Genomic DNA, 20,893 nt, shown 5'->3' with positions numbered 1-20,893 from the left:
GAATACAAAAGATCTCTATACTGTTAGTATTCTCTTGGGTTTCTTAGTCAAAGCTGCCTCTGGCAAGCTCCATCTCTTATGTTTTGGAATAAATGTTGCTGGGACCCTTCTTTCTGTGGTCTTGCTCAATGGCTGCTCAGCATTTTTCTGGGACATGAAGATACCTGTCCTAGGGTGATGTTATGATGCTTGTATCCCCATTCATGTGTTCTGTACTGTTAAGACTGGCTCTGAAGAGTGAAAGTTTTGTTTTGCTTTTCTTATCAGTCTGGCTGGGACACAGAGACTGCAACTTTTGCTTTTTGCTTTGCTCTCTCTCTCTCACTCGCTCTTGCTTGCTTTTGCTTCTGCTCCTAGCTAGTTTAGCTAAACAGTCCAAATTGCTTCCTGGACTGTTTCTTCTCTCTTTTTTCGACCATCCCGAACCTGCTCTGGACTGGGACCTGGGAACATTGAGAGTTTGCACCTTTTGGCTGCAGCAGCTGCCCCAGCGCCGGAGGGACTGAGAACAGAGCGACCACCCCCCGAGAGAGACTTTCTGAATTTGTCATCTTTTTCAGAGTGATGTCATCTGGTATTGTTCATTTTGTGCGCTGGGGGGTGCTGTGCCAGTCAAATAAACAGGTTCTTTCCACTTCTCTCTCTGAGGAATTCTTCCCGAACCGGTTGCAGGGAAGGGCTGTGTGGGTTTGCTTTCTGGAGGGGCCCTCCTTTGTAGATTCTCTACCAAATTTGCCCTAAACCAGCACAATACCTCAAGAGCCTCTGTGCCTAAAATGGCATCTCTCCAAAAGGAAAGCATGATGGAAGAGGATGGATTCATAGTTCTGTTCTGGTTTCCACAACAAAGAGTAATAGTGGTTGAGCATCACAATATTTTTCTTATTTTTCCTTCATACCATTCTTAGCAATAGTGAATTTGTACTGTACCATCAGCCTGAGCTGGGATCATTTGAGCTGTACACACTGATGACATACTGCAGTAAGCAGCACTGTCATTCATCTGCCTCAGTGTTTACCCAAGGTTCCTTTTAGAAACTGAGATACGCTGACTTGAACTGTTAATTAAATTTGGGACACTGTGCAATTTGCCCAGCAATATTTTAGGAACATCTGAAAGCACTGGTTGAGGGAAGAGGCATCTTTATAGAACATAAAGCAGAGATGAAGTCAGAAGTAATCCAAGGTCTCTGGGGTTTTATATCATGGTATATTGGATCAGCAAACAGACACCAAGAACTCATTCTTGAAAAAACAGATGCAATTGCAAAGTAATGGTCACATATTTCTCAAAATTGGAAGACTGTGACAGAACTGTTATTCCTGTATCAGAAATGCAAAAGAGGGGAAGCAGGACAGCCCTCAGGTTTGTTTCATGGACCCACTTTGAGAGGTGTGATTTCTCTCTCACTATAATCCTGAAAAGTCTATTTTAATGCTCATTGTAATACCCTTCCAATGAAAGGCAGAAAGAGAGAGAAGGAAACTAATGCTTTCTTCTCAGATAAGAAACCTGCTACTCATGCTTTTTGTACAACTTCCGACTGAAATTATCTGAAACCTGCAGGCTGATGGAGACTTTGTACTACCAAGGGTCTCTTTGTACTGAGAGGATTTGCTTTTGTGATAGCTGTGATGTTCCCTATCTCTGCACCCAGGATTTTTGCCTTTAAAAGGGGGGCACTAGCATTGATAAAAAGCTGTGGAAGACCTTTAGGTGCACCCTTGTTGTCCAGAACTTCCAAAACTGGTGAAAATGTGGGTCTCTGTTCTGATGTATAGATAGTGTTTCTTGTGACAATAGGCTGATGCATTAGATACCTTCAAATCAAGCACCTTTAATAAAATAAATTTAAACTATAGTTGCAATCCCAGTCACACATTTCCCTAATACTTGTGAGACATGGATTTTGTTTATTCATGGCATACTTTAACTTTGCATTAACACTCTTCCATTACGATGTTAGGAGAATGGTTTTTGAAAAAAAACCCTTGAATAAATACTATAAAAACATCCAGAAGTACTTTAAATCAACTACTCACTGTTAGCTAACTTAAATAAAAGCAAACCAAATTGAACCAAAACACTGTTTTGGTAAGAATAAAAACCTCCAAAGAACCCAAACCTATTCAAGTATTTTTGCATACTTGAATAGGGAGAGTGTTTTACTGAATGGTGACAAAACAGAATTCGTCCCCAGATTGTAGTATATAGAAAGCTGAACCATTCTAGCTGGATCACTGGAGAGAATCTGACATGTTCAGCTCAGTGGCTCAATATAATATGTTGCTATCTTGAGAGTGATATCTACATAAAGCCAAGAATTGCTTAATCTGCTTTCCCAGAAGTTCAGCACATTAAATGATTCCAAGAAGACTTCATCTACTGCATGTTAAATCAATCTTTGCTCTGCTTATACTATTTTGCTTTTTCTTCCAGTACTAGGAGGCCTTCCATGCTATGCTTCAGTCAGCATAGGTATGCTTGGCATCAGCACAGTGGGATTTTAACTCTGGGTACACACAAGAGAGGAGAGGAAGAACACAAATCACCCTCTAGCTTTCTCAGAGCTAACTCTGGAGAATGTGAAGACATAAGATACTGTTTCTAATAAAATATCCAGGGTTTTCCCAGGGATGTTCTTCCATCACAGCCCTGATAATAGGGCAGAAATACTTAGGTTTCTTTAGGTTCTGAATTTATTTGCCTGATTTGAGAGACCTGGACTTGGATGATTTCATTGAGGAAGTCATCTGTGTATTTGCATCATATGTTCTGTGAAATACATTATTTAAGCAATTTGTGTAGGAAGAGTTATTATTAAGGAATATAGGTAGGGTATCCTTGTTTCTCACTGGTAAAATAAGTCTTTAAAAAGTCTTGCTGGTCCCATTTCATCACCAGAAGATGAAAGCAGACATTCATATTTAGGAAAATCTGGCCCTGAATTGTCACTTGTATGTCCAAGTGTGAACACTGACAGCCCTGCATGCATAGTACTCCTCTGTTTTTCCCTTTTATCTTTATTGGGATTGGTGTTAAATGGGCAGTTTGGGGATATGAAACTGCAGAACAGATTCATTACAGCAACTTCCTACCTCAGGCAGCAGCAGCTTGAATTTAAAGGCTATCTCCCCTCCCCCAAAGCAGAATGCAAAAATGAAGACAGATCAATGTCCACATCTCCCATTTGCAATAATTCATTTAGTTACGTTAATAAAACTATCTATTTGATTTGTCAAATTGCATTACAAAGCCCGCTGGAGCTGACTGGAATTATCTTGTCTCCTGCCCTAGTGCCTGGCTGCCAAATCAAGGGGGTGGAGGTTAAGATCAGTTTTGCTATGGCTCATTTACTCCAGCTCTGCTGGTTTATTCCATTTAGCTCTAAGTAGGATGAAGGGAGACAAACTTCAGCTGATTTGCCCTGTGCTGGAGCACAGCCTTCAGCCCTGTAATGACTGCAGTGCTGTAGGTACAAGTGGTGCAGGCACAGAGAGCTCCTGCAGGTCATGAACTCTGATAGAATGACTGCTTCTGAGTCAGATGCTGGACTTTTGCCTAGTTTATGTGAAATCAGCTCCTATGGTTGTTAGTCATTGAGCTCATGTCTCCAGCTGGACCACATAATTGAAATTGTAAAAGGAGTTTGAAGGCTAAGAGAATAGGAAAGATGGGGGGTAAAAAGCCAGAAAGAAAAGGCTGCATGCAACATTAGTGTAAATCCAAGAAGTCACAAAGAAAGCAGCTGGAGAAACAGACTACAGCACTAATATAAAAAAAAATGTTTTTATTCTCTTCTATTTTTTGTTTCTCTGAAATGCATGTTTGTGCCTACAGTGGTGCTCATGTGCCCATTTGGTAGATTGCTCTATCCCATGTATTTTTTTCTTTCCTCTCTCTTTTGATCAGCAGATGTGGTTATTTTTGCAGACACAGTCCAATTTAAAAGTATACCATATAACCCTACAGAAATGTTGTGAAAACCCCAGAGTGTTTGTATCTGCATGTCACTTGACCATAGTCATGAACTCCAGCTTTGCCATGCCTAGAGTGCTCCGAAAGCTGGATGGGCCTGGGGAGCCAGTGACCATCTGTTTGCTCCTAGATGCCTGAAGTGTCTGCAGAATGCTGACTGCATGATGATTTAGATTTAACTGTGGGATGAGACATCTGCTTTTCTGGCTGATGTCAGCCCCCAGGGAGGGCAGGTATCACACAGTGAGGCTGAGCACTGGGGAGATGCCTAGTTAGTGCTTTACTGTCATAAAAGGCCAGTAGCCAGCAGGAGAATGTGTAGCATGGAAATGAAAAAGATTTTGGTCTCTGAATCCTGATCTGAGGGTCTGTCATGGTTTTGCTGTTACCCACAGGTAAGTGATGCTGGAGAAGGAAAAAAGCCAGGCATACACTTAGGCTGCAATTTTACCATGCTGCTAGCCAGAAGAGGTTTCTCCAAGATGTATTCTGTGCTGCCCCATTTCTTTCCTTAATGCATAGCAGCTTGGGCAAAGGTGAATCCCCCTTTTTCTGGCCAGGCTTAGAGGCTGAGCACAGCTGGGAATTGGTAGTGAATTCATAAGACCTTTTCCTGCATTCTGTAGGAGACAGCCTTCTCTTTCCTGAGTCTATTTACTAGGAAAAGAAGATTCCTTCACTCACATCTAAATTTTGACTGCACTCTCCTGAACACCTCATGGAGAAGGGGACTTATTGAGTCTCTGGACAGCTGAGCAGAAATTAAAAATAAGGGAAAACAAAACCAATTCACATCATGCAGCCTAAACTGGCCCTTAGAGGAATGTCTATCAAAGTGCTTGAAAGATTTAGCTTGATGCTCACAGAAAAGCTGCAAAATAAATTCCGTTTGTAAGGACAAATGCATTTGTTAGGAAGACTGGAGGACATCTGAAATATTCCAGAATAAAACAGTTTTTGCCACAGACATTTATTAAGTTGTTTAACAGAGAAACACACATGAATATTTTTAGTTTATGTGTAAGGGCTTATAAATACTTCCCAGAAGCCATTAAGAAAAGAATAACCTGATTTTGGTGAAGAATCAAACTCCAAACTGACAGTATGCTGCATTTATAGGTTTTGAGAGGTGATAAAAGTCAGTGTTTTAGTGGGCATTGTATTTCTGACCAGGCATGATTAAATGTTACAACTCAAACACTACCCACTCACTTAGCTCCTGCAGGAGCACTTGAGATTTCTAAAAGCCATATTTGCAGTTAAAGACAAAATAGAATAAACAATTGCAAAAGAAGAAGGAGACCTGTTTTGTTTGAGAAGGGTTCATTCTCATCCTTTACAGGAATGACTAGAAAACAAAATATCACCTTGGGTTAATATAACCTCTATAGCTCAGTCTTGCTTCAGTGCACGTTGCATTGTGCAAGAGCAGACACAAGATGAGCTTAGCTGGATGCTAAGCTTGAAGAGAAACATAACCACATGATTCCTCTACCATTCACATTGTCTGTCCCCAGGCAGGTACTCAGTTTTTATAAGTGATGAGCTCATTAAGATTTCTGCTTCTTAAAAGCCCCTCAGGGACATTTGTCTGTTTGCCATTCTGTATTTAAAGTCTGTATCTGCAAAAAATTTATTGCAATGTCGTCACTCAGCTGTCCAAATAATACCAATACCGTGGAATTACAACACAAATATCTTCCCAAGGATGGTTAATATATATTAGCCAATCAGCTTTGGAAATCAAACAAATAGTTCCAGGACTTTTAACACTATAACCACTTTTGCTTGTGTGACAGTTTATTTGCTTTAACATAATTGTACTTTGAGCTGTCTTCTTGTGAAATTTTCTTGCAAGCAGCACAAATGTTGAGGCTCGTGTTTGCATGGGCAGATCACCCATGAGGAGCAGTTATTAGGAGGGATGGAGAGTGGCTTAGAAAATTTGACTCATGAGAATAAAATAACCTAAATCAGAAACCACCTTGGAAAATATCAGCAACACAAGTATTTGGCAAGGTGCTTTTTAGGAGGAAATCAAAACTTTTGTCTGCAATAGTTCTGGACACAAGTCTGCGATCATTTTAAACTGGTGCACAAGGCTTATAAATGCTTATATAAATGTGTCATGAATGATGTGCATTTCTAATAGTTAAACTCCCTAATTAGGGCAGTTCCCTGTATCAGGTGATATTTTCATTCAGAGAATATAAATTTTTCTAAGAAACACAGAAAGCTAACTTAGAAAAATAGACATCTTTATACAAGAAGCATTCCATCTTCCTATTACTAATAGTAGAGATTGTGTCGAGGTCATTTTTATGTTAAGGGATTTAAAAGCACAAAAAAAAAAAAAAAGAAAAGGTTTTGAAAGCATCCTGACAGAGGCTTGGAATAGAGCAGCTGTTTAAAGTGAGCACTATATCCAGGCTTGTAGAGCTCCAGAAGACACAGATGCAGGGACCTGTATTAAAGAAGGTTGTGAGTGCAGCTATCCTGAATGTGAATGAAAGCTTTAACTAATGTTAAAATAGCCATGGCAAAGTTTTAGGCAGCTTACTTTTGTTCCCTACAGGACTTTCCTAGGAAGCTACCTCTGAGTGATGGGGAAAACTAAGCTGCAATAAATACATGCTACAAATAATTGCATTCTTTTTTTTTTTTTTAATGGAACTTGATGACCCTAATCTAAGCACTGAATTCCTGGTACCACAAATTCTTCATACCATATTTTGTAGTTCTGCAGTTGTGCTTCAGAGTGTCTTCTTCATTGAGCATGCCAACAGCTCACTTTTGCAGCTCTGTCTGTAGCAAGATGATGAATGATTTCGTTCCATTCTCCCTAATAAATAAGTCTTTTGAAACAGAGCTTTACTGTTTATATTATTCTGTGTTTAAATTTAGACTCATTTAGAAGCCATTTTTCAGATGTCAGATGAAACTGTGCAAGCTATCTAAATACCAGAGTATGCAAAGAAGGATGGATCTATACATTGCTTTATTTATTTTGTGTACTGATATCTATGCATTGCCTCAGGGTCTTGTTAGTTCTTTAAAAAAAATGAGATATTAATTATCTTTCCAGCTTCAGCTAAGAAGCCATTTGTGGTGCCTGCTGAGAAGCTGTCATAGCTGTACCTTGGCTCAGGCAGCCTGCCAAATGGCAAAGTTTTAGCAGCATTAAATTATTTTTATTAAAACAAAAACAACAAAAAGGCCCCTTTATAATATACTATCAGCTTTAGACTGGGAAAAGCTGAAGCAACAACGACAACTCTTTTTTTTTTCTCTTCTGATTCATTACTAGTTAGCTATCTGAATGTGATGTGATCTTATATCTGTTTTGTTGTTCTACATAAATACTGACCTCACAGTACTTTTGTAGTCTAGGACCAAAAAGGTACAGGGCAATATGACACCTTTGCCAAGACAACCCTTAACCTTGAAAGCCTTCATTCTCTTTACCCATTCAGTACAGGGCAGCTCCAGAGCTTACAGCTTCACCTTTCCTCAGTGCTTTATTCAAACATACAATCCCATCTTAATTAAATATTAGGTTGCTGTATTGTTTTAACTTCCTTCTCATCCATTTCACAGAGTCATGGGATCATTAAGCATAAGGTTGTAGAGTTCAGCTATTAACATGGCACTGTGAAGTCCACCACCTAAGTATGTCCCCCGGTGACACAGCTACCTTCAGGGATGGTATCCTTCACCACTTCCCTGGGCAGCCTGTTCCAATGCTTAGCCACCCTTCCAGTGAAGGATTTTTTTCCAATTTCCAATCCAAACTGCCCCTGGTGCAACTGGAAACCATTTCCTCTCATCCTGTCACTTGTCACTTTAGAGAGGAGCCTGACCACCACCTGGCTACAGCCTCCTTTAAGGTAGGTGCAGGAAGCCTTTCGTGAGCCTTCTTTTCTCCAGGCTAAACAACCCCAGCTCCCTCAGCTGCTCCTCATAAGATTTGTGCTCCATATTCCTCATGAGCTTTGCTGTCCTTTTCTGGACACTCTCCAGCATTTCAGCATCCTTCTTGCGGTGGAGGCCCAGAAATGAGCACAGGATTTGAGGTGTGGCCTCAGACCAGTGCTGAGTACAGCAGGACAATCACTGCCCTGGTCCTGTTGGATACACTATGTCTGATAAAGATGCCATTGGCTCCTTGGCCACCTGGGCACTGCTGGCTCATGTTCAGCTGCTGTTCCCCAGGACCCCTAGGTCCTTTTCCAGCAAGCAGCTTTCCAGGCACTCTGCCCCCAGCCTGTAACTCTGCATCACTAAGCAGGTGCCTTTATCATGGAAGCAGATCAGGTTGGTCCAGCAGGACCTGCCTTTGACAAACCCATGTTTGTCCTGGCTCAGCCTGATCCCCTGGCTGTCCTGTACCTCTGCATGAGAGCACTCAAGATGATCTGCTCCCTGACCTTCCCCAGCACTGAGGTGAGGCTGACAGGCCTCTAGTTACCCAGATCCTCTTTCCAGCCCTTCTTGTAGATGGACAACATATTTGCCAACTTCCAAACACCTGGAATCTCCCTGGTTAGGCAGGACTGCTGATAAATGAGGGGGACTGTCTCAGTCAGCATTTCCACCAGCTCCCTAAGTATCTATGTATGGATCCCATCTGGTCCCATAGGTTTGCATGTGTGTAAGTGGTGTATCAGGTCTCTGACCACTTCCTCTTGGATTATGGATGCTTCATTCTGCTCCCCATCATTTTTTTCCAGGATAGAGTACTGGGTACCTGGACAACTATTAAAGACTGAGGCACAATGAAAGTATTACGTACCTCATCCTTCTCTTCATCCTTTGTCACTATGGTTCCAATAAGGGTTGAAGATTCTCCTTAGGCCTCCTTCTGTTGTTGATTTATTTGTAGATATATTTTTGTTGTCTTTTCTGGCAGGAGCCAGACTAAATTCTAACTGGGCTTTGGCCCTTCTAATTTTCTCCCTGCTTAATTTCATTACACCCTTTCAGTCCTCTTGAGTTGTCTGCTGCTTCTTCCAAAGATTGACAAGTTTCTTGTTGTTTCCCAAGTTCCAGCCAAAGCTCTCTGTTCAGCCAGGCTGGTTTTCCTCTCTGGGTCACCTTCCGGCACATGGGGGTGGGCTCGTCTGGTGCCTAGAAGATTTTCTTCTTGAAGAACATCCGGCCTTCCTGGACTCCTTTACTCTTCAGGACTGCCTCCCAAGGTAGGGACTCACCCAACCAGCATCTTAAACAGGCCAAAGTTTTCCTGTGCTAGTCACAGCTAGCCTTTCTGCTGACACCCCTCCTTACTTCAGTGGCCTTTTCAATGGTTGTTCTTTTGCTCAAAATAGTTTTGAGATTTCTTACCTGCCCGAGAGGCTAGGGTTTGGCAGAGCTAGTTAATATTTGTCAGACAAAAGCACTGAAGAAACTAAAATCTTTTATAGACTGCTGGTGGCAGCCCCCTAATATGCCAGTCATTGCATGTTAAAGTGGAAAGGGACCAATATGCATGTGGGAATTCTATGTATTGGAAGCAAGACCTTCAGTATCTAAAGTTTTTTTCTTTTCCCCCAGTAATGCCCTTGCACTGGGGGCTTTGACTCCAACGAGATCAGAATTGATGGTGGTGATTTACACTTCACTCTACTTCTTGATTGCACTTTCGTGTCTGCACAAAATGATTGACTTGCAAAGTATTTCTTCTTCAGCTGGCCCTTGGAGAGTGAAGACAAATAATTACTCTTTTTGCTCTGAGCTTTTAATTTAAGAGCTTTAGCTTTAAAAAGAGTATCTGTATATGATCCATATAATTTCAGAGGAAGAGAATACTGCAACAATGAAATGAAATGTTTAAAGTGAGCAATATATCCTATCTATCTATCTATCTATCTATCTATCTATCTATCTATCTATCTATCTTTGAACACATCACATTTACTATGGAATTCCTGACAGTTGTCATGATAGTCCCTCTGAAATTTCATGTACACTTACACTGCTCTTTAGATAATTAAAAAAATCTACAAGAAATGGAACTATGGTGTGAAAGGACTGTGAATGAAATATTTTTCTTTGTTATTGCATGTCTATGTATCTCAAAGATTCCTTGTTTCAGGTCTCTTAAATATGACATAATATATATAAGTTCTAGAAATACCTAATTAAGGTCTTTCCCTGTATATGTACTTGCAAAGTTACATGCATGTATACAGTTAATTTTTACCACTCTCTCTGCACTTTTATTACAATTACTTCAGTGTTTTTGATATTATACTGCCATCCATCTGCAAAACTCAAGCAAAGTCTACCAAGGGGAGACAGTAGAGCTTAGCTAGTTGGATAACTAATATGTCAACCATGCAAAAAATGGTATTGTGTTAAGGGTTTGGGGTGTTTTAAAAATATTTGGCCAAGAACAGGAGACAAGTATAAACATAAGTCCTGGCTTAAAGAGCTTATAGTTTAAAACCCTTCAGAAAATTACCTACATAGGGATGAAAAATTCATTTACCATTAGAGTTATGTGCTATGAAATCCAAGGAATGGTTGTTTTCTAACACAGGATTAATATAAATATACAATATTGGCAGTATATGTTGGATAGGCTGTCTAGGGCATGTGCTATTACTCTGGGATTTCTTTAATAATTGGCTTCAAAGAGATATTTCAGTATTTGAAAGAGCAGATAGTTATTTATTCTGAAAGTGCCAGCAATGGAACTCAAATATCTACTAGATCAGGTGTAAAACCTTGAGCCTTAGGTAATAAAAGCACAAATAAATTATAAAAGCCATAGGGCAAACTTTGAAAACAGGCTGGAAAAATGAACAACTACGAAGTTCATTACCTTCTAGTCCTTCAGGATTCACATTTCATTAAAGAAGGGATCATTTCAGGCATTGAGACAGAGCACTGAATTTGTAAGCCTCTAAGGTGTTTCTAATTTTCCCATCAACTACAGGAATGTTGTAAATGGGTAGGCAGCTGTGTGAAATGAAATGCCTCTTTCAACAATAATATTATTGTAACCAATTAGCAATTGCTAATTTAGCAGTAAATACTGTGCCAAACACTGTGTTTGACTGGAAGAGAGTGTCTTTGCACAGCAACATGACAGTTTTATAAAGCCTCAACTACAGGAAATAGTTCTGCATGTCAAATTGTTAACACCACATTGCATGCACAAGGTCATAGAAAACCTGCCAGACATTACTCAGAGCAATGTGAGTCATAGAAAAGCCAACTTTTGAATTAATTTTGCTAATAACGTACTGGGGAAATGGCTGTCGAAGCAGAAGGCTAGGGTTGTATTCATTATTTCTAGAATTATTTATATAATAACAGCATATAGATATTCTGGACAACTTTAAGCCTTCTTGGGCACATTGCAGACACATAGGAAGACATGTTGCCTTAGAGACCTTAAAGCAAAATAAAATAAACAAGTGGAGGTCAAGCAAAAGCAAAGAGGTGCAGTGACTTGAGGTGCAGTGATTTCTTACTGGGTAACATGTGAGAGATAGGAGGACGCCCTACTTCACCTCCTCTGCTCTGCTGTTTGCCCAGCTGGGCTGAACTAGAACAGTAGCATCAAATGCCCATTTTGTAAAAGTGCCCAAGATGGTCTGAGACACCTAAGACATTTTGGATAGATTTGCCACCCTTCCAATTCCCTGGTTCTACAGACAGTGATATTTCCTTTCTGGTCCCAAAACTCAGGTTATAAGACAGGACACTTAAGAGGCATGTAGCCTAATTTGGCATTTATTGTTCTATTTTTAAAAGCAAAACTATAAGCTGAACCTCAGGAGTTGTGTTCCCAGCCAGTTAGTATGAATGGTTGTCCTCCTGTTTAATCCCTGGTAGTTTTACATCTGCCCTCTTCTGCAGCTGTATGGGAAAAACTCTCCAGAACATGGACTGTCTCCCTGTATATTTGCGGTTTTCTTCAGTGCAGTGAAACTGCAGCCATTTGACCTTTGCAATGATTGTGAAAATCAACATAAATTTGTGTGGAGAAATTATATAAAGAGAATTTAGACAAACAAAGAGGAGTAGTCTGGTGCAAACCTTTGTTATGGTAGAACAAATAAATCCAGCAAACAGATCCAAACGTTTTCATTATCTCATGCCCTTAGTGACAGACTGAGGAGAAAAAGATGGGAAAGAAGCAGTATGAAGACTTTGAAGAGGTCACATACTTCCAAGGACTACTTCAGCTTCCTCTAATGCATCATCTGTTTAAATCCAAATTACACCACCTTTGTGAGCCCTATTCTTGTCCTCCTTGTCACAGACTCTCAGCTGGAGCTGCATATATATGATGTGGTGGACTTGCATTTAGAAAAGCAATTTCTTGGTGCCTTAAATATTTTTAATTACAAAGATTCTGCTACTTATCTAGAAGTTTAGTGCCTCTTATTACAAATTATTTGTACACAGGTTATTGCTGACTAGAGCACAGATGTGATAAGGGGCAGGACAAACACATCGAGTCTATCCATTCCTAATTTGTTGGTGGTGCCTTGGTTTAGAAGCAAAAGTTAGCTTGCTATCAGTAGCTACCATCATTCCCAACTTGTTTGTCTCCATACATAAATTGTTTAGGTAAGCACCATATTTTTTAATTGGTCTTGTTACCCTACAGTGTTCTGTGTGGCTGAAAACCATCCCAGACCATGCATTTCCAGTGGGTTTGTAAACAAGAAGTTCCTCACTGATAATGCCTGTCACAATGGCACATTGTGTGATTAACAAAAATCTATTACTAATGTAGAGTTTACTTTTGAATATTCGATTATAGTTGGTAACTCTTGATTTGCATTCCCCACTGCTTGTTTCCAGGATTACTCTGGCATACAGTGACAGCAGAGACAGGACCATTAACCTTCATTACTAACCTGAGTAATGGAAATGCTCTGCATTGTCTTGGTATTGCTATTCAGTGTCACATTGCCAAATGCCTATTTTCTCTGACATTTCTTCTCATGACTGTAGATACTGTAATTGCTGCGAGACCGCTGCATTTTTATGTCCCTATTTTTAAATTAGAAACATGTTGTTAAATAAATCTTTTTACTGACAGTTTCTCTAGATTCATTAAAAACCTCTGTAGTATTCCTTAGGTTGTTGGAAAGAGACATAAATCTAGAGGAGATGTTGAGAAGGAAATGGATGAGCAGTGCAGCTGTAAATGCTTTACTAGCTTAAGCAAAAGGGAATGACATGAGAAATCCCTCAGACAAAGCCTTTCTTTCTGAACATATGGTCTACAAGACAACAATTTCTGGTTTTGCCTTGATCTAATGCATGTATTTTTCTCATAGTACACCTGAATAGAAACTGCTTGTGCATGAAAATTAGTTATAAAAAGGCAGTGTCAAGTTTCCCAAATTTTGTTGCAAGCCTTCATACAAGATAAGCTAAACATGTATTTTAGTCAGTTCATCAGGCATGGGACTGAACGGTTTCTACAATCCAGGTTTTCTTAAGTTTGTATTTCTGCTTTGACCTGATTTAGTATTCAGGGAGCAAACATTTAACTCTTTTTAAAAATGAGGTCCCCTTAAAATGGTAGCATTGAAATCCTGTGAGAGGGCCTGTTCAGGAATAAAGGCTTCATCTTTCCTTTTTTAAGAAGGGAAATAAGTTCCTTATGAAGATATAACTAGTTTATTTTCCTTATTTGAATATTATGTTAAGCTGCTAAAATGACATTTCTCTTATATTTCAAGTGCTTTTGATTAAGTGAAATCCTCGAGGACACTTCGCCAGAAGAAGAAAACTTGATTTTAAACTGATGGAAAACACAATTTTATTTTTAGTCCTAAAACTGGGTAACTGTTCTTGTTCTTCAACATGGACAGCTTACATGCATAGCTGCTGCATATGAGGGGATGCACAAATGTCAGACAATGTGCAAATATCATTTTAACTTACACAGTAGAATACCAATTAGTCTCTGTCAGCAACCACTGCATGATTGCTGGATAAATTAGAGTTTTAACTCATTGAGTCCAAATCTTCCTTTCCTTGTCTCCTGCAAAAGGTGTTTCTACACCTTCTGGCTCCACACAGCTGATCCTGCCCAACAGCATGTTCCCACGTGTGACACCAGGAAGGTGTCATTACTGTCCAATGGCTACAGTTCAGAGGCTCAATAAGATGACTTCCCAGACATTTGCATTTTTATGGTCAGTTTCCTTGGTGTTATTTTAAATTAAAAAAAAAATCTGTCAATTAGGAACCACAGTTATTTTTCTTTCCTGTTTTCATAAACCAGAGTGTTTTATATAGTTCTTTACAGATGAAATAATTAAGTTTAATAGCCTACCTTAAAACTTAAGGAGTAGAGCTGTCCTTTTTAGTTTGGCTGTCTTACTTTTACTTATTGAAGTTTATCACTAATCTACAATTAGTATATGGTTTTGAGTGTATAATAATTAAAATGTACACTTAACAATATCCAGCAGAACAAATAACTGATGTAAAAGAATATAATGTCTTTAAATATTTCTTTCCTGTTGGGCAGGAAACAAGAATGAAGCAGAAGTTATAAGTTTATTGCTTTGCTGGAGCATAATATTTTCTAACAGTCTCACAGAATAATAAAGTTTACATAGCTCTCTGATACACAAGCCCTGAGAAATTTTATTACTTCTGGTGTTCAGTTAACTTCACTGTCATATTTCTTTCATCTCATCTTCATGGGTATGAAAAAAAATGTACAGGCTAGAAATCTTTTTTTTATTGCTAACTACTTACATTCCTCTTACATGATGAGCAATGAGGCTTGCACTTCATGTGCTGGCAAAAGTAGCTGTTGATCATTACTGGAATGGGAGCACATTGTGGAGGAAGTCAAATCAAGATACTCTAGATTCCAAAGATGCTGTTATATAGGAAAGAAAAGAAGGAAACCTTAACATTGTTAAAGGAGCAATTGCATGTTATGCTGGGCAGTTCCACGAGCAAAGTGGAATTGCTCAGCATAACATGTAATCAAACCCAGCACAAATTCATTGATGATTTTTTTTGTGTGTGATTCTGTGGGATGATGTTGTTTTTGAAGATGGCTCTCTCCCATTTTTGACTGACTTTTAGTGGGCTATGTGCAAGTTCACAGCCAGACAGCTCATGTCATGCTGAGGACAGACTTAGTCACTATGCTTGACCATAGACCAGAACAATGCAAGTACCAAAGAATGGAGAGACAGCAAAAAGACCTAGAGGCTGGTGGGCAGCAGGCATCTCTCATTCCTCTCACCATGGCCATGCTCCTGCCCAGCCTCACAGGAGGACAAGCCTTACCCAGTCATGGCTCTGCAGTGCTTAGTGGTGTAATGCAAAAATTGACTCTGCTATCAAAATAGCACTGATCAAAGATAATCTGTGCTTTATCTAAATGTACTGAAACCACATGAAACCAGATAAATGGAGCTGCCCCATGCCTTGACTGCCATGGCCTCAGTGACAGATAAGTTTTGGGAGCATCTTTCTTTCTCAGTCTTTTTGAAAATTGTGTCCAATGTTTTGATGGATGTGAACTGCTGAATAACACAAAGTGCAGTTCAGCATTCTAACCTCCGTTATTAATACATAGATAAAAATTATATTCCATTAGCAAATTGGCCAGATATATTCAATTCCTTTTGCCTGCAGTGAAATTCACTAGCTTGGCAAAAAAATGACCTTTTCCATTTTGAGAGGAGTAAGTCAATTTTAGTGCTTCAGTCATAATTGTGGAAAACTCTCATTTGGGAGAATTAACAAGTGGCTAAGTGCCATTATACATTTCAGGATGCCACTCAAATCTACTTCAAGTGTGCTTAGACTCCTAGAATGATGCACATTAGGACCGGGAGCAACATGAGGTGCAGGTCTGCAGGACCTGACCATCATTCCTGTTTCGTCCACACATAATCTATTTTAGCACTACTTCTGCCTTTTGTTTACAATATCCCAATTATTTCAGAAATTCAATCATATGATAAGGAATTTGTTTCTAATTGCCATTGCAGATCTACTCTATAGTATTGTATACTCATATGTCTTTTAATGACTATATTTTAATAATTAATATTGTGTATTTCCACTTTATTAATGTATTTCCATCTTAAATATATCCTTTAATTAATCTTTGTATATAATCTTATCACTCTTAGCTTCCAATAGAAAGTGATTTTCTACCACCAGATATTTTTCAATGATATGGTTTCGCACTAAGTACAAAGTTGAAATACCAACACTGTTCTTCTGTGCTTTGACTGTTTGAAGCAGAAATCTATTACCCACAGGACTAAACCTGCTAATTTTTGGGCACTGCAAGAGTCTTTCTTTCCCGGTTTCTGTCACATTTCAAATGTTTACAGGATCATACAGTTTGAAATAGGATTTCTTTCACTGAAATACTAATGTGTGTTTTTCCACATTCATGTTAAATTCTTTAGGCCTGTATAACTGCAGAAAATGGTCTTTTCAAATCCTTTTCCATCTTGAGAGCCATTCTATCGTCATTCCTCTACTCTGCATGAGAGGCATCTTGCTTGCAGTTCTAGTTCTTCCATCTCATTACCCACATTTCCTGCATTAGTCCACAAACAACTTCATTGTTTCCTTTTGACCTCACAGAGTTTCCTAAGTCAATTGAATATAGCCAACCTGATCAATTCTTTCATTCACAGAAATACTTTTTTTCCCCCGTGCTCTCCAATATTTTATTCTGTAGCATAATAGCCTTTTATCTGACTACATGCTCATTTCCATTGACTTTACCTTTTATTTATGAACACCATTTGTTCACATAGACCATGTCTCTCTCAATCACAACCTGTTATCACATCCTGCAACCAAGATGGATGTTTTTCTTCATCTGTATTTCTAGTCTTGGTTGCTGAAGGTCAATGCTCCAGACAGTCAGGTGCACATTCACCCCTGGGAAGTATGCTCTTTCTGGTAAAACTTCCTGAAGGTTAAAAGCCCCAAAATCCCAATGTAGAGCTTCCTAGGCTGGGTTTTGCTGTGCTTTTGGCCAAAGCTGGCATGCATATGGCATTTTACCTATCATGTAATGCGATGAAACCTTCAATTATGTTTCCATTGCAACCTTCAGCGCAACCTTACTTAAGGATTTTTCTTTTTTTTTGAATCTGTAGAATTATGGACTTGCTTTTTTTCTAGGTTACAAGCTACAGCATATCAGGGGTCTTGTGTTAAAGCATGCTTCAGTGTTTCAAAGATGCAGGTGGGAATTAAACTACTGATTGCAAAAGAGACCAGAGCGTTACAGCCTCAGGGAAATGTCTGCACTGTTCAACACTCTTTGAAAACCTCAGACTGTGCTTGTTCCATAAGGGAACACCTCAGTGCTCTGGAAAACAAACCAGCGTGCTTTATTTTCCACATCCATGAGTGGACAGTATTGTTAATGTATTTTTTCAAAGCATTTGGGGGGATAAATATTCTGCATATTTGGCATGTGGCATTATTTGGCAATGCCATTAGCATTTGGAAAGCCACTCATTTGTATCTTTCCTGTGATAATCAAACTCTTAATAGGAGTATAAAAACACGGATTTAGTTTTCAATCCACTAATTTTTATATTTCTAAATATTTTCATTGATAACATATTCAATGCCCAGGATGACTTAATATCCCTCTACAAAGGGAAAAGCTATCAGATCCATTCTCCAGTGGGTTCACACACAAGTGGATCACAGCTGCAGTCCCTAGGTGTGGGAGTTCCTGACTCATAGTGCATTTTGTGCTCCTTACCAAACTCACAGACCCTGTCCCAGTGTGGCAGCCCCACATAAGAGATCCTTAGCAAAGGTTCTGCAGGAGGGAATCCCAATGGATGTAGATTATCCTGGAGCTCAGGGGCTTCTCTTCTTTGTGACTGTGAGAACAAGGGGGACATTACTGAAATGAGAGATTTATTTCCAACACTGAAGCCAGGTTTGGGGGTAGGGCATTGTGACCATGCTGGTGGCCAGGGTGTGGGCCAGATCTCATTTTGCCAGGACCACCTCATCTCTGTGGGGCTGTGCTTGTGAGACAGAACCTCGGGTGATGCTGAGTGATAATAAAATAAACGTCTTTATTTTTAATAGATGGACAAAGCAGACCCAAAACCAGACAGTCTTTTCTTGAAATGCATGGACGCTATTGAATACAATACAAATGAAGTTAAAACATAGATATCTATATTATGCTTCCTATCTGCTTTGTTAAGTATAGTCTTAATATAGCATTTCTGACACAGACAAAAATATACTTTTTTTTTAAACTACATCCACAAATACTGCCCTGATTAGTAGCAGACTTACAATAACTTACTAACTGCACATGGAACTTGACCAATACACTTGGGCAGAAGGAAAATGAATAACAGTTTTTTCCTATGATACTTCTATTTGAACTCCTAAACTCTTGTACTATATGAAAATAAAACACTAAATCTGACTTTATTTGATCCACTTAATGTTTACATTCAGTTCAGGTTCACAAAAGTATGGTTTGTTTATAATACGTATACCATCCCATTTGGACAAGTAGAGATGAAATAACTTTTTTGACATGTCAGCTATGTTATCAACCTTGATTTTATGAATACATCTCATGCAAAGGAGGAAAAAACCCCTTGTCAAATAAATGTTATTCACAAATGTGAAGAATATGAAAGTAAAATGTATGATTGTATCATGAATATTTTACCTTAAAATTGTAGGCTCAGAAACAATAACCTCAGTGTCTGAAAATGAGCTGTTTGCTTCACTGATTGTAAATCTAATTTACTGCACAGTACTACTGTCCACAAATTGCAAAAGGGGAGAAAAACTTGTAATTCCTCTGAAAATAAAATCTGCTTAAAGAATCACATCCTGCTGGCACTTTGCATGTGGAGGTAACCTAGTTTTTTTTTTTTGTTTGTTTGTTTGTTTGGTTTGGTTTTTTGTTTTTTGCTCTTTTTTTCCCCCCACAGCTATCAATCACAGATGTGGCCTTTGGTTATATGAACAGCTCTGTACAAATTAAATGGTAGGACAGCTGAGCTAAGGCAATAAAACCTGTAAACAGACTTTGCATGGGGCTGTTTGGTTTGGCTTTTGTAATCCATCTAAGCAGGAATACTGCATAAAATAGTATCAATTAAAAAATTTATATAGGATAGAAAGTGCAAAATATTCTGATAATGTTTAAAGTGTCTGGTTTGAAATTTTTGGGCTAACACTTATATTTTTCACCTACCTTTTTTTGAGCATTTTAAAGCCATTTACATTTTTATGGCAACAATGGAATACAAAAGAAAAATAATTTTATTTTTCAATCAAAATTTCTTAAATTATTCCAGCTCAATCCCCTTCTCTTTTCTTTTTTTCCCTTCCCATAACTGGGCATTTTGAAATAAATAATATTGAAATGTTGCTGTATTCAAAGCATCTGGTCACTATGCAGCATCTTTTAGTGAAATTCCAGCAATTTCTGAACAAAACTGAGGTAAGAGAAAAGTTTTTAGGAAGGCCTACAGGTGACTGTAAAATGGGATCCTCTAACTTAATTTGGAACAGCAGCATAAGGCATTGGCTATGTACGCAGGTAAAACTGTGACTTGATATTTTCCCATAAGAAGGGATTCAGACTAGTGAATTTGGGCTGAAAATGAAGAATAATTCAGCAGTGCCTCTGTTCTTCCCCTCTTTCCTCTACAAAGTCTATTTCCTTATCTCCCTTCTGTGGTTCATGGGGGAATTAAGACTGCTGGGCTCATGTTTTGTTTGTGATACTCAGCACCCTGAATTTCATGGGTGGCCTATTAACTCATCTCACAGGAGTTTTTAATTTCTTTGCTATACTTGCTCTTCTGAGTTTTTACTGCATATCCTGGTTTTGATTCCCTCCACCCAGAGCACACTCCATATTGGTAAGCACAGTAGTACTGCAGGTCACAGTGCATATTCAGAAATGAGCTGCAATGTTATTTTTAAATGCAGTGTAAGGAGAAAAAAAAAATCAACACGTCTGAAATGAATTTTCTCTACATATTAAATATATATGTATGCTGTTAAGAGTCCACAAAAGGAGCAAAACATATCTAAGGATTCAACCTTGTGAAAGCTTATGTCAACACTGAATGCACAAGTTGATGGCTTCTTCCTTTAGCAGCAAAACCTATTCTTACGTCTCCTACCCTCCCTTATAACTCCTCGTGCTGTGAGTGTTAAAAAAAGAAATTTCACTGGTGACCAGCAACAGGAGGATATCTGGATTTCAACCGAACATTTTGCGTCATACACAGATTTCAAAAAGAATTATTGGAGCATAACCCTTAATTGTAGAGAAATGTAGCTACTGGAGCTTGCGCTGAGAAAGGCACATACCAACGGGGACAGACACAATCATCCTGGCCCTGGGCAAGTGGAGACAACACTGCCTGCTCCTGCTGGCCTGGGCAGTCAGCAGAGGCCTCATCTCCCCACTTTGCTGCTTCTGGCCAGCATTGCCATTCGTGAGCCACGTCTTGTCTGCACCTGGCCAGTGCTGCTGCTCTGCAGGCTCACTGGGACGGCCAGGAGGGCAGGGATCAATGGAGGAGTCCGGCACTTAGTGGAGGACACCACTGTGCCTCTCTCTGTGTTAGTGGTTCAGCGTTCCTTTCAGTTCCTCTCCAAGCTGCTTTCAGAGGCAAACACTTAGAGATGTGGAAAGCTGTACAGCAAGCCTGGTTTTTTGAGAAATTTTTGAGGAGATGTTATTTTCTATGGAAAATCTGGATTTTTCAGAGTAATTCCAGCATGACTAAGCCAAAAGATTTTTCAGCATCTTTAAGAATAGCTTTTTATAGTAAGTGAAAATTGGGAATTTTCTGCAAGGAAAACCCTCTCTTTCAAAGATTCTTGATTCTCTTTACTTTTCAATATTTATTCCATTGGTGA

The sequence above is a fragment of the Ammospiza caudacuta genome, chromosome 2 (assembly GCF_027887145.1).
Source record: "Ammospiza caudacuta isolate bAmmCau1 chromosome 2, bAmmCau1.pri, whole genome shotgun sequence".
Classification (NCBI taxonomy): domain Eukaryota; kingdom Metazoa; phylum Chordata; class Aves; order Passeriformes; family Passerellidae; genus Ammospiza; species Ammospiza caudacuta.
The sequence above is the reverse complement of the archived record's forward strand: the minus strand, read 5'-3'. Positions refer to the sequence as shown.